Raw genomic sequence first — 12,664 nt, 5'->3', positions numbered from 1 at the left:
GGTTACACTCCAGATCAAATGAGTCTGAAACCTCTGGAGGGGGAGCTCAGCAATCTGTGTTTTAACAAGCTCTGCAGGTGATTTTGATGAACACTCAGGTGTGAGAGTCACGGGGTTAGTTACAGCTTTAAAGCCTTCCTGCTCTCCTGGTCACTAGATGTGTACCCTTTGGCAAGCTTCTTGACCTTTTGGTGCCTCAAATTATTCATCCAGAGAAATCATTCCTCACAGGGTTATTATGAGGATTAAATGTTTAAATACAAGTAATTTGCTTGGAAGAGAGTTTGCCACTCAGTGAGCTGAGTACTCATAAGAACAGGCTATTACTATGCAATAGTACTGAGCTGATACAGGAAACAAATACAGATGCCCTCTCTTGGGGAAATTGAGCCACAGATATAAGTTTAAATTTTCTAGTAGCCACATATAAAAAGTAAAAAGAAATAAGAAAGTAATAACATATTTTATTTAACCCAATGTGTTAAAAATATTATTTCAACATGTAATCAACATAAAAAATGTTTAGATGGTTTGCATTCTCTTTTTCAAACTGAGTCATCAAAATCCAGTATACTTTATACTTAGAGCACATCTCAATTTGGACTAGCCACATTTCAATTGCCCAGTAGTCACTCATGGCTGGTGGCTGGTATATTGGACAACAAAGCTCTTACTCAAATGTTATGCTCTTTTCCTCACCTAAGTTCTTAAAACTTCAGCATGTTGTCTGTGCCTGAGGAGAATGACCAGATGGGGACAAGTCATGAAGCATCCTTTCCTGACATATCCCATCCTAAAAGGTGATGTTGGGTTGCAGATGAGCCTCCAACCTATGTCCTCAACTATATATTGTTACACAAGGATGATCTGGTGAACTGCCTGAGGAGAATCTTAAGGGAGAAACATAGTAGACTGCAGGCTTTCCTGTATTATTTGCTCTTGTATCCACAGAGTCTAGAAAACTTGCCAGGCACACAGCAGGCACTCAGCACAATTTTTTCAATTAATGAATGAACATTGAGAGTGCTTTTCTAACTTAACTTAATTTTATTATAATTTTTTTCAAATATCTGAAAACATCTAATAATTCCTTTCATAATATCTTTACTTCTCATAAGCAGATCCATTTTTTGTTTTCTAAATTGATTTTTTATGCTTCTCCTTACATTTAAATATTCATCACCTAATAAAGATTAGGTTTCAAGACATGAGCCCATAATAATATTGCCGATATTAGAGGTTTATTTTGTGTTACAGAAGACATACTTCATATATGTGCAAATAACATACAAAGATCACAGATATAACTGGATTTTTTATTGCTGATCTAAGAATAAATGGAAGCAAATATTCAGAGTTTCAATATTGATGAGTCTTCCTCATTCTCAGTAGCAGTAACTACAGGACATATTTTTATATTAAGGGGCCATATCCCTGGATAATGCTGACATTACTGAAGCTTACAGACTGAAGTAACCTGCAGAAACACTGTTGACATGTGGGTGGAGTGGTTTCCCAGGGAGGTTGCTACCTGGCATGAATTAGTTTCTCACTGAGTTCCTAGGATCCTAAAAGCAAGATGCTGTGGGTAGTTAACTCAGAGTAAAAGACAAGGTCCTAATAACAACCTAGAAGGCTACCTTGACTCACTCTATACTTTTCCTTATGCTCATTCCCCTCCAGCCACACTAGCCTCCTTCCTGTTCCTCAGACATACCACGTTTGCTCCAACCGTCCTGCTACACTGAATATTCTTCCCCCCCACAAAACCACCTGGCTACCTCCTTTCACTTCCAGTCTTGCTCAGATGTCTCTCCTCCCTCAGTTCTACCCTGGTTGCACTATTAAATACAGTCACCTCCCCGGATTCCACCCCCTGCCCCTCATCTTCTTAAATCTGCTTTTTACCCCACTTAGCACTTACTACCCCTTAACTTACGATATACCATCCTGTGTTACTGTTCCTCATACTAGAATGTAAGTATCACAAGAACAGAGATCTTGTCTGTTTTGTTCACTGAGGTACCTTATCCTATAGTAGTGGCTGGTGTAGAGCAGGCACTCCATAAATCCTTGTTGAATGAACAATTCACTCATAGACCAGATTCTTTAATAGATTTCTTTCCCTTTTCACTTTTTAAGCCTGCTCTAGTATTAAGATATCTGGGAGGTTTTGCAAGCCTGACTGAGAAGTTGAACTCTCCCCACTTTTTGGTTGGGCTTGCTCACTGAAGGGTACTGTCTCTGGAATTCATTTCTCTGGGCAGGTTGCCAGAGCCTGAATTTGTCGTCTTTGGTGTATGATGCAAGATTTAGGGTTTTTGTTTTTCTTTTTGGAGGGGCGTGTTTCAATTTTGGCTAACTTTATTGTTTTGTCTGGGGTTTTATTCTTGTGTTGAGTTTTGTTTGTCTGGGTTGATCAAGCAATTTAGCAACTATTCTTCACAGAGCTATGGAATACTAGAAATTAGAGCTTGAAAAGACCTCATGGTTGATCCAGTCCATCCCCCTTGCCATTGAAGTCTTGCTCTCCATAATACAATGTCCATGGCTTTGTTCAATGAGGTTTTAAATGTCCTCAGAGATTCCTTTAGGCGCCCACTCAACTAACCTAATACTCTCAACTATTAACAAAAATTCCCAGTGTATGTCTAAACTCTCCTTTTCATATTTTCATTTTATTTCTATTTGTAGTCCAAGGTAGCAAGCCTTCTCTCTTATGGGATTTTATATCTTTCAAAGAAGTGTGGACTTTTATTACTGCTCTTAACAGTTCTTTAGCCAAACTAGCTATACATGCATTCCTACCTTTCTTCATTCTCTTCAATTTTGGTTTTGCTTAGTGAATTCTTTCAAACTCCTCACCTTGATTTTTAGTATGTGTAGTTTCACTACACTGAATGACTATAAAACAATGCTTTTCCTTCTGAAACCTTAAGACAAAGCACTGCCATCTACCATATGAAATTGCAAATATATCCAATTTGCTGCCATAATCAAGCTAGGCTGTTTTTATTTTATTCATCAGAATATTAAACAAGTTCTGTGCAACGCTCTTCCCTTGACTTTAAAATTTTGATGGTAATTGTGTAATATCACACATCTCACTTAAGCCCTTTGTACTTTTGTTTTTATATCTGCAAAAGGAGAGAATATCGGCTTCAGCTTCCTTTGCTATAATTTATGAAAATAAAGATGTTATTATAGGGCTAGAAAGAGATCTTTCAGAGATAAAAACCTTTCACTTCCTAGCTTTCAGACAGAATCAGATAGGATAAATTATTTTCAATACTATGAAGTTCAAATAGCACTCTTTTTTTTTCCTGGTTTATAGTAATTTATGCTAAATCAGTGCAACTCAAACTAATTGTAGTAAAGGGCAAATTTCACAAATTCCCAAATGCTATGGATTGATTTTTGTAAAATACAAAATCACAGGGTTGGATGAAGTGGCAATGTCAGATTGCTCTAAAGTCACTTTTTGTATTTATCTCTTCCTAGATGGGCACTGGTCCATGGACCCTACTTTGAGTAGCCCTAACAATCATTCTCCTCACTTTCAGATTCAGATACTTTATAAATATTTCTTTTCTGAAGATTAACATAATACCTGCTTTTACTTTTCAGCTTGTTTTCTGCTTCACTTGAAAATCAACTTTAGGAAATAAAAAAGCCAATCAATTAATCATTTTCCCAAAACATTTGGTTGCACGTTTCCCATTTATTTATCTTCACTTTTTTCGAAGTATAATAATCCCTAACTTATTTCATAAAATCAAATCTGAATGAAAAATACTTTTACGGAAGAAAAAAAAACAACCTCTTGGAGTTTATACCAAGTCAGTACTTTACAGGATAGTCTCTTGGTCACACAATGCCAGCAGCCTCACTTCTCAAACTGTCTCTAGTCACTAGCAATCCTGACCAAGGCTAGGGTAACACTGTTAACAGCAGAAATCCACCAATCCAAGAAGGTAAAAAACACTCTGGCTTATTCCACCCTGCCTGGCACTCTGCCATCAACCTGCACTTTTTGGATTTAAGACACAGATTATATGTCAGCAATAACTGGAGTAGCTATTACATAAGTTGGTTATGGGATGCCATGTGCTTTCAACCGGCATCTTTTATAGTTTGGGCATTATGAAAATTTAGTTTTAGCACTCTTTTCTGAAATAAGCTTCTCTTATTTTTAGTGGGTTTTAATTTTTTGAGAGGGAATTAAATAAAAATATACTGAAATATCATTTCTCCAGGGAATTAAAAAAATAAAGTTTATGGGAAAACATGAAATGTGAGGAAATATTAAATATAGTAAACTGCACAAATGTATACATAAGTTACACACTGGGCTTTTTATGATCTAAAAATCTATTCCAAGAAAAAGAAAAAATGAAATTCGAAGACTTATGAGCTTGTTCAAAAAATACTAAAAATAAGTTCCAGCTGGTGTGAGAACATGGTAAAGGTATAACATGGTACCAGGGTAAATAATAGCACAGGATGGGTGAGGCATTGGCAGAAGGAAACTTTAAATGCAGAACATTTTATACTGCTTTTTAAAGGGATTTTTACAAAAGTAAGAAAACATATATACACACATCAATAGCAGAGAAAATGTATTGAAACAATTTATCAGATGATATATTTACACAATTTTTCAAGAGTAAGCACATGGCCAATATGGATTAATCACTAATGAATTTAATAAAGTGAACAGATTATTAGCTCCTAAAGCTAGTTATTTTAGTTTCTAATGTTTCAATGCGCCAGATGTTTCATAAAAATAGTTTTTACTATTTAAAATGATTTATGAAGCTAGAATGCCCAACTTTTATTTCTGTGTTAAAATTTAAGAGTTAAAAACCGTTAACAAACAGAATTTGCAGTTCAGTTAGCAGTCACTGAATGTAAAAAGAGTTCTTAAAATGCTCCTCTTCAGAGCCATTCTCGTTCCCATAGAAACCAATGTGAGATCCTGGAAAACAAGGTAAGTTCTAAAATAATCACCATTATAAATACCCATTATATAAATGTAAATACAGGCAATTGAAATGATTTAGATGATTTTGAAATTGCATATCATTTCCCAAACCATAATGATTCCTTCAGAGTGGTTCTTGTCTGTCATATAAACACAGCATTTACAAAATTTTTAAAATTCTTATGATTTACTTGTGAGACCATAATCGCCTTTTCAAACAAGTCTTGGGCATGCAAATATCGATTTTTGAACATGTATTTTGGTGCAAGAAGGGTATTTTGACTGGGCTTTTCCTTTGTGGTAGATTAAGTACTTACCATTATTAGTATTTGGATTTCATATAACCATTTTGTTATTCATTATTAATTATTCTACAATGAGATCTAGATATTCTGGAGAGTTATCTTACAATTATAATTTTTACATTTTATTTATGCAAGTATTTTGTCATATTAAAAGAGCCAAGAACTCTTCTTTTATTGGAACTGTAATTCTTCTGAAAGTCCAGGACCAATCACTGAGTATAGAGCACTCATAATATTAACAAAGATGTGAGTGTACGTTGTTCACAGATGTATATGCCTCTAAGAGATAAGCCTCCTAAGGTTTAAGGAGCAAGAGCATTTCAGGGGTAAAGTTCCAATAGCAAGAAACAAGTATTTTAATTTAGTATGGCTGTTGAAGGAGTTCTGGACATGCCACCCCAAAACATGTCACTTTGGTATAGTGATTATTTTGAAGTAAAGGCAGATACAGGAGGAGGCTTTCTCTGAACTTTCCTTTTCTGCCTAAAAGACAGAGCCTTCAAAAGGAATTCAATTGTCATAAATCCCCTTCCTGGGACTGACTCCTACCACTAGGAGGAAACTAGAAGTCAACTCAACACCCACACAACCTTTGTCACAAATTATCATATCTCCTATCTATTCTTCTAACAGCCCATTCATCTTTCCTAAAAATAATTTACTCTCCCCTAAGTTGCCTATATATCCCCTCCTTCCTCTGTTAAAGATGGCATATAAGCTCTCAAATCTCACCACTTTTTTGGGTGTTCACTTTTTTTTCCCTGTGATGCCCTGGTGTGCATAATATTAAAAATTAATAAGTTTGTTTACCTTTGCTCCTGTTAATCTGCCTGTTGTCAATTTATTTTATAGACCCAGTTATTGAACCTAGGACAACAAAGGGAAAGTCTTTTCTCCCCTACACTGTTAAAGGAGCCACAGGTTATAGACTAGTCATGCAGTATTGTTAGCTGGATCAATGATCAGAAAGTCAGGTATTTTCTCTTCCATTTCATCTAAACCCTTGCTTCTTAAAATCTAGTCCCCAGACCAGCAAAATGAAAGCCTGGTAAAGATGTAGAATTTCAGGCCCTAGGTAGACTAGCTGATTCAGAAACTGCATTTTAACAAGATCACCAGGGGAAAATGAACATTAAAGTTTAGAAACACAGTCTCAAATATTTGCTTCAAACAAATTTTAGCTTTATTCCAGGTGAACTGATGGAAGCTAAAAAGCCTAAGAGGATGTAAACTCTAAGAGGGGACTATGTCTGCAAGTGGCATCTGCACATCATGTAGTTTAGAGCAAAATCCATAAACAATGTTAAATCATTTTGACAAAAGAGAATGAAACATATCCCTTTATTTCAAAAATGACGTATTTCAAGTTTTATGTTTTTAAAAGAAAATGTTCTTATATTTCATTTTGTTTTTCCCACTCCCCCAAACCAAACCATTAAACATAGATCACATACAAAAATCAATTCAAAGTGGATGAAAGATTTGAACGTAGACCCGAAGTTATAAAACTCCTGAAAGAAAACATAGGCAAGAGCTTCATGACATTGGTTTAGGCAGTAATTTCTTGATATGACACCAAAAGCACAAGCCATAAAAGCAAAAATAGACAAGTGGACTACATCAAACTAAAAAATTCTGCATAATAAAATAAATAATCCACAGAGGCAACTTACAGAATGGGAGAAAATATGTGCAAACTATATGTAACTAATAAGGGGTTAATCTCCAAAATATATATGGAACTCCTTACAATTCAATAGCAAAAAAACAAATAACCCAATTAAAAAAACGGGCAAAGGGGGGCTTCTGGGGGTAGCTCAGTCAGTTAAGCCTCTGACTCTTGATTTTGGCTCAGGTCATGATCTGAGGATCATGAGATTGAGTCCCCCACTGAGCTCTGCACTGGGTGTGAAGCCTGCTTAAGATTCTTTCCCTGCCTTTGCCCCTCCCTCCACCTCATGCATGCACGTGCGCTCTCTCTCTCTCTCTCAAAAAAGAAAAAAAAAATGGGCAAAGGACTTAAATAGACATTTCTCTAAAGAAAACATACAAATGACCAGTAGGTATATGAAAAGATACCCAACATCATGAATCATCAAGGAAATGCAAATAAAAACCACAATGAAATATCACCACCTCACATCTATTTGTCAGGGTGGCAATAATAATAATAATAATAATAACAACAACAATAATAAAAGGGTAACATGTATTGACAAGGATGTGGGGAAACTAAAACCCTTATGCACTGTTTTGGGGAATGTAAAATGATGCAAGCACTATAGAAAACAGTATGAAGATTTTCCCAAAAATTACAAATAGAACTAGTATATGATCCAGCAATTCCACTTCTGGGAATTTATTCAAAAGAACTGAAATCAAAATCTCAAGAAAATATCTGCACTCCCATGTTTTTTGCAGCACTGTTCACAATAGCCAAGACACAGAAACAACCTAAATTCCCAGTGACAAATGAAGGGATGGAATATTACTCAGCCTTAAAAAAGAAGGAAATTCTGCCATATTCAACAACATGGATGAACCTGGAGGACATTATGATAAATAAAATAAGCCAGCCACAGAAGGACAAATATTGCATGATTCCACTTACATGAGGTGTCTATAATAGTCAAACTCATAAAAAGAGAGAATAAAATGGTGATTGCCAGGGTTTGGAAGAAGAGGGAAATGGGGAATTCCTGTTCAATAGGTATAAAGTTTCAGTTATACAAAATGAGTAAGTTCTAGAGAGCTGCTGTACAGCATCATGCCTATAGTTAATAATACTGTATTGTGCATTCAAAAATGTAAGAGGGTAGATATATTAAGTGCTCTTACCACAATAAATTAAAAAAAAATAGATCATAGCAGGGTTTAGAGCTAGCTGCAGGTGTTCAGAGTCTGACCTCACAGTTACAGTCCACTTTTTTAAAGACCTTCAAGATCTGTTTTAGGGGAAAGTGAATAAGTTTTAAAGGCCCAGAAAGAATGAAAATGTGAACACGGAGCTATGGACTTATATGAAATAAAAGATGTTCTATAAAAGATATCCCAAAGTCTACTTTCTAAATTTCATCCTTTCTACATTTCCTGCTTTATTTCCATATGCTGCAAATAGCATATGGTTTAGTTTGCCCCACCCTTTCAAATTTCCATTTTCTCCTAACAGAGTTACACCTGCATTTATCACAAATATATGTGAAATTTTGATGATGGTGTTGGTTAACTGCCTAAATGTTGTGACCTGGTGGGGAGAGGAGGGTCCTGAAGGTCTACTTTACAGATTTAATTTCATCTAGGACCTGTCCTTTGGAGACTCAGAGAGAAGCTCCAGCAAATAGTTGTGTTCTGGAGGTTAGAAAGGTCAGATAAAAAGATAGGGCACAGCAAAAGTTCAGTACTTCTTGATGACAAGCATGTAAGCTGTTGGAATTAAATTTTTCTTCTAACCTCGAGGAGTTTTATGAATTGCTAGAGGGTAGAAATCAACATTATCATTCTCCTTTTTACTTCAAACTATTACTATTTATTGCCTGTTCACCATACGCCAGGCATCCTTCTGAGTGTGTTTCATACAAAATAGTTCATTTAGGGCGCCTGGGTGGCTCAGTTGGTTAAGCCACTGCCTTCGGCTCAGGTCATGATCCTGGAGTCCCGGGATCGAGTCCCGCATCGGGCTCCCTGCTCGGCAGGGAGTCTGCTTCTCCCTCTGACCCTCCCCCTTCTCATGCTCTCTCTCTCTCTCTGTCTCATTCTCTCTCTCAAATAAATAAATAAAATCTTAAAAAAAAAAAAAAAAAGAAATAGTTCATTTAATCTTTTCAACAACCTTATGAAGAAGGTAACGGATTACTCCCATTTCAAAGATGAGTAAACTGAGGACCAAGAGGGAAAGTAATTTTCTAGGGCCCCACACGTGGTAAGAGCCTGAGTTAAGTAGAGTGATTCTGGCACCAAAGTTTTTTTACATACCCTGAAAGGACATCTTAGAGACTTGATGTGTAGACCTGTCTCCTCAGTTCTTCATGGTTGGCTAATTAGCTGTAACTTCCTGAGGTCAAAATGAAGGTGACTTTGAAATCAGTCCTTCCTCCAGATATCAGGCATTTAGCAGTCCCTCACCATTTCTTCCTGGTTAGAGATAGATATAGGAAAGTCAACCTTGTAGAATCCATTCTGCCTAGTTAGTGAATGGTCACTCTATAGCAAACTTAAAGATTCAGGTATTTGTGGTATAACTAAAACTATATAAATCCCAAATGTGACTTTAGGGAAAAAAAAGATTTGCTAGAGACAAACTGAATCATCTACTATAAAATCTGCTGCTAGCTTGATTTCTTGTGAAGTTAAATATAATCAACCAATTACAGATTTCGTATGTAGATAAAGGCATAGTTTTGACTGCAGTGCTTCTTTCTAATGTTGTAGAGGGTTTCCTAGCCATACACAGCTAAGTCAATTTTAAGATTCGATTTTCTTCTTCATTCTACCTCTTTGCCCTCTGTACTTCTGTCTGCATTTATGTGTTTCTGCCATTTTCCTACATGTGCATATGTTCAGTAGTGTTAGAAAGAAATGATTCCAGGGGTTCTTATGTCAACTGTCTGCCTCTCTACACATTGAGATGGTTTTTTTCTTATTATTTAAAAAGCCCTTAGGATACAATAGCTCCACCACTTCTTAGCACTGTGACTTCGGCCACATTACAACCTCTCTGTGCCTCAGTTCCCTCAAGTATTAAATAGATTTAAATTGTACTCACTTAATACAAAAAAGGACTTGGCACAGTGCCTGATACAAAGTAAACACTAAATACATGTTAGCTATTATTATTATTACTATTATTATTATTAACTTGTGGAGGAACTCACTTCTTCCCAAAGTATTACCAAGGTATCATTTAGGAAACAAAACCCACATTTAAAGACTTTTAGGGTTAGTATGGAGGATCTGAGATATTTTAAAATTTAAGACCCTTTTTTAATAAGAGCTAACACGTATTTATTACTTATTACATGCCAGGTATTGGGTTATGCCATGTGTTTGTATGTATATATATATGACATACACACACATATATGTATATATATAGTCACTTAATCTTTGCTCTAACTCTACAAATCACTAAAATTACTTCAGAGAAATTAAGCAATTTGCCTAAACCTCCTGTTTAGTAAGACTTGAGCCTAGGTTTGATTCCTGGTCCATCAAATATGTATTCTTATGTGCGTAAGTTAGCAAAGCAATAATGCCTCTTACACTTTAATGGCTATCATTTTCCAGAGTTTTTCCATGTGCCATGGCCATTTAAATGAGAAGTTGCTCACTGTGGCATGTGTCATGATGATTAAAATACATTATTTCAGGGGCGCTTGGGTGGCTCAATCGGTTAAGCCTCCAACTCTTGATATCAGCTCAGGTCTTGATCTCAGGGTTGTTAGTTTAAGCCCTGAGTTGGGCTCCACACTGAGTGTGGAGCCTACTTAAAAAAAAAAAAAAAAGTTATTTCTGTGGTTCCAGCATTCTGGACTTAACGGATCAGTAAATTTTTCAAAAATTGGAGACTTAACACAAAATTGTGTTATTCAATTTTATGGGGGAAATCACTGTATCACCATTGATTTTTTTCTTTTGCTAAGAATTAATATAAACATCAATCACATTATCAGATAAATTATACACGTAGAATTTGGGATTCCTGATTCCTTGGCCAAATTTTTTATAGCATTTTAAAAAATGCAGATACACTTCACATAACATAAAATTTATCATTTTGAAACGTACGCTTCAGTAGTTTTTAGTATATTCACTCTGTTTTGCAACCATCATCACTACCTAATTCCAGAATATTTTTATCATCCCACAAACCCTATACCTATTAGCAGTTAGTCCCAATTCCCCCCCTTCTTCATCTCCTGGCAGCCATTAATTTTTCTGTCTCTATGGATACGTCCTTAGGCAAATCTTTTATTTCTGCACAAAATGGCTGTCTCAGATCTGTGATTTCTTATTCCTTGCCGCATAAATCAAACTGCCTGCCCGAAGCTTTATGTTGGTGTGTTGTTCCCAGTGGCATATGTAATATATATGATAGACGGCATCAAAGTACAAAATTCTAAGAGGTCCCATCAAGGTTAGCAAATGCTGCCATACGTATGGATTTTAATATGAAGAAATATACTACATACTTTCTACATTTCCACTGTCCACATTTAGTTACAGTTTTAGTTTACTTCTAATTTTAATTCCAATTTTAGATTTTCCTCATCTTTTCTTTCTCTTTTGGTATTTATTCATATAACATGTCAAATTACGTAACTTTGAACTTAATCTGAAGGCTGCTAATGTTTTTGGTAACCACTACAAATCAAAATAGTATTATAAGGACCATCTTATTTTTTTTTTTAATTTACATCTAATTGAGGTTCCCAAATTCTGGTCCAAATCTGTGCTATATTTAGTTGCTCTATTCTCTGTACATCCATACACTCTGTTCATTTCTCAGATAATTTCCTTTTAAAATAGAAATTCAAATGTATTACTATGTTCCACTGTGATTTACTTATTTACATGTCTCCGAGTGGAATCTGAACTCCTGGAAGGTAAGGACTTTGTCTATCCAAGTTTGATTTCCAGTATGGTGCCTGGTGCGTGGTATGAACTAACATAACTACTGTTGTTGAATGAAGGAATAGGTTTTAAATATATACACAAGCATATGCATAAAAATTTATAACACCCAATTGTATGTTATATTACATAATATCCATGTATATTTATTACATACACATATAAGTTCACAGCTACATTAAAAATATTTAATATTTGAAAAATTCAAATGATATATTTGAACATCATAAAATGTTAAATATATCGAGTTTTACATAGTATGATTTTATAATAACCTGTGAACTAGTTATTACACACACAAAAACACACTCTATTTAACAGGGTATTCCCCACAGCGTAATTACAAGATGGAGGAACAACAAAGAGTGTGGAGATTGGAGATTGACTGACTTTGGCTATTTCTTTCTGAACCTGAATTTTCTGTGACGTGGAGATAGTTATTACCATGCTTAGGGAATTGGTTTAAGGATAGGGCTAATCTATATTCGGGGCTCGACACTTTAGCAGGCCCTTCAGGAATCTTAGCGGGCACTTTATCCCTCAGACTTTAAGTAAAGGTGTTTAATTTTTCTACATATTATGAGTCTTTTCCAGTGAGGGAAACCTACCCGGATGCCAAATTTGTCAATTCAGAAAGTCCAGATAAAACTAAAAGCACAAAATGATCCATCTCTAACTCTGACCGATTGCTAAACCCGCAGGAAGCGCTGGGTGGACCTCCACTATCCCAGCATTCCTCGCGCTG

At 35.7% G+C, this 12,664-nt stretch overlaps 1 long non-coding RNA gene across 1 annotated transcript in view; it reads right to left on the bottom strand.

The window, feature by feature from the left end:
* The window catches only part of LOC118526020 (uncharacterized), a 186,298-nt gene extending 173,634 nt beyond the window's left edge, over nt 1-12,664 (bottom strand). The window contains exons 1-2 of the long non-coding RNA XR_004912427.2: nt 12,528-12,664; nt 9,262-9,420 (exon numbers count right to left, since the gene is read on the bottom strand). This is a non-coding gene — a long non-coding RNA (uncharacterized LOC118526020). The remainder of the gene's footprint in view (nt 1-9,261; nt 9,421-12,527) is intronic.

The sequence above is a fragment of the Halichoerus grypus genome, chromosome 12, assembly GCF_964656455.1.
Source record: "Halichoerus grypus chromosome 12, mHalGry1.hap1.1, whole genome shotgun sequence".
Taxonomy (NCBI): Eukaryota; Metazoa; Chordata; class Mammalia; order Carnivora; family Phocidae; genus Halichoerus; species Halichoerus grypus.
Note: the sequence above shows the minus strand (reverse complement) of the source record. Positions and strands in the feature narration are given on the sequence as shown.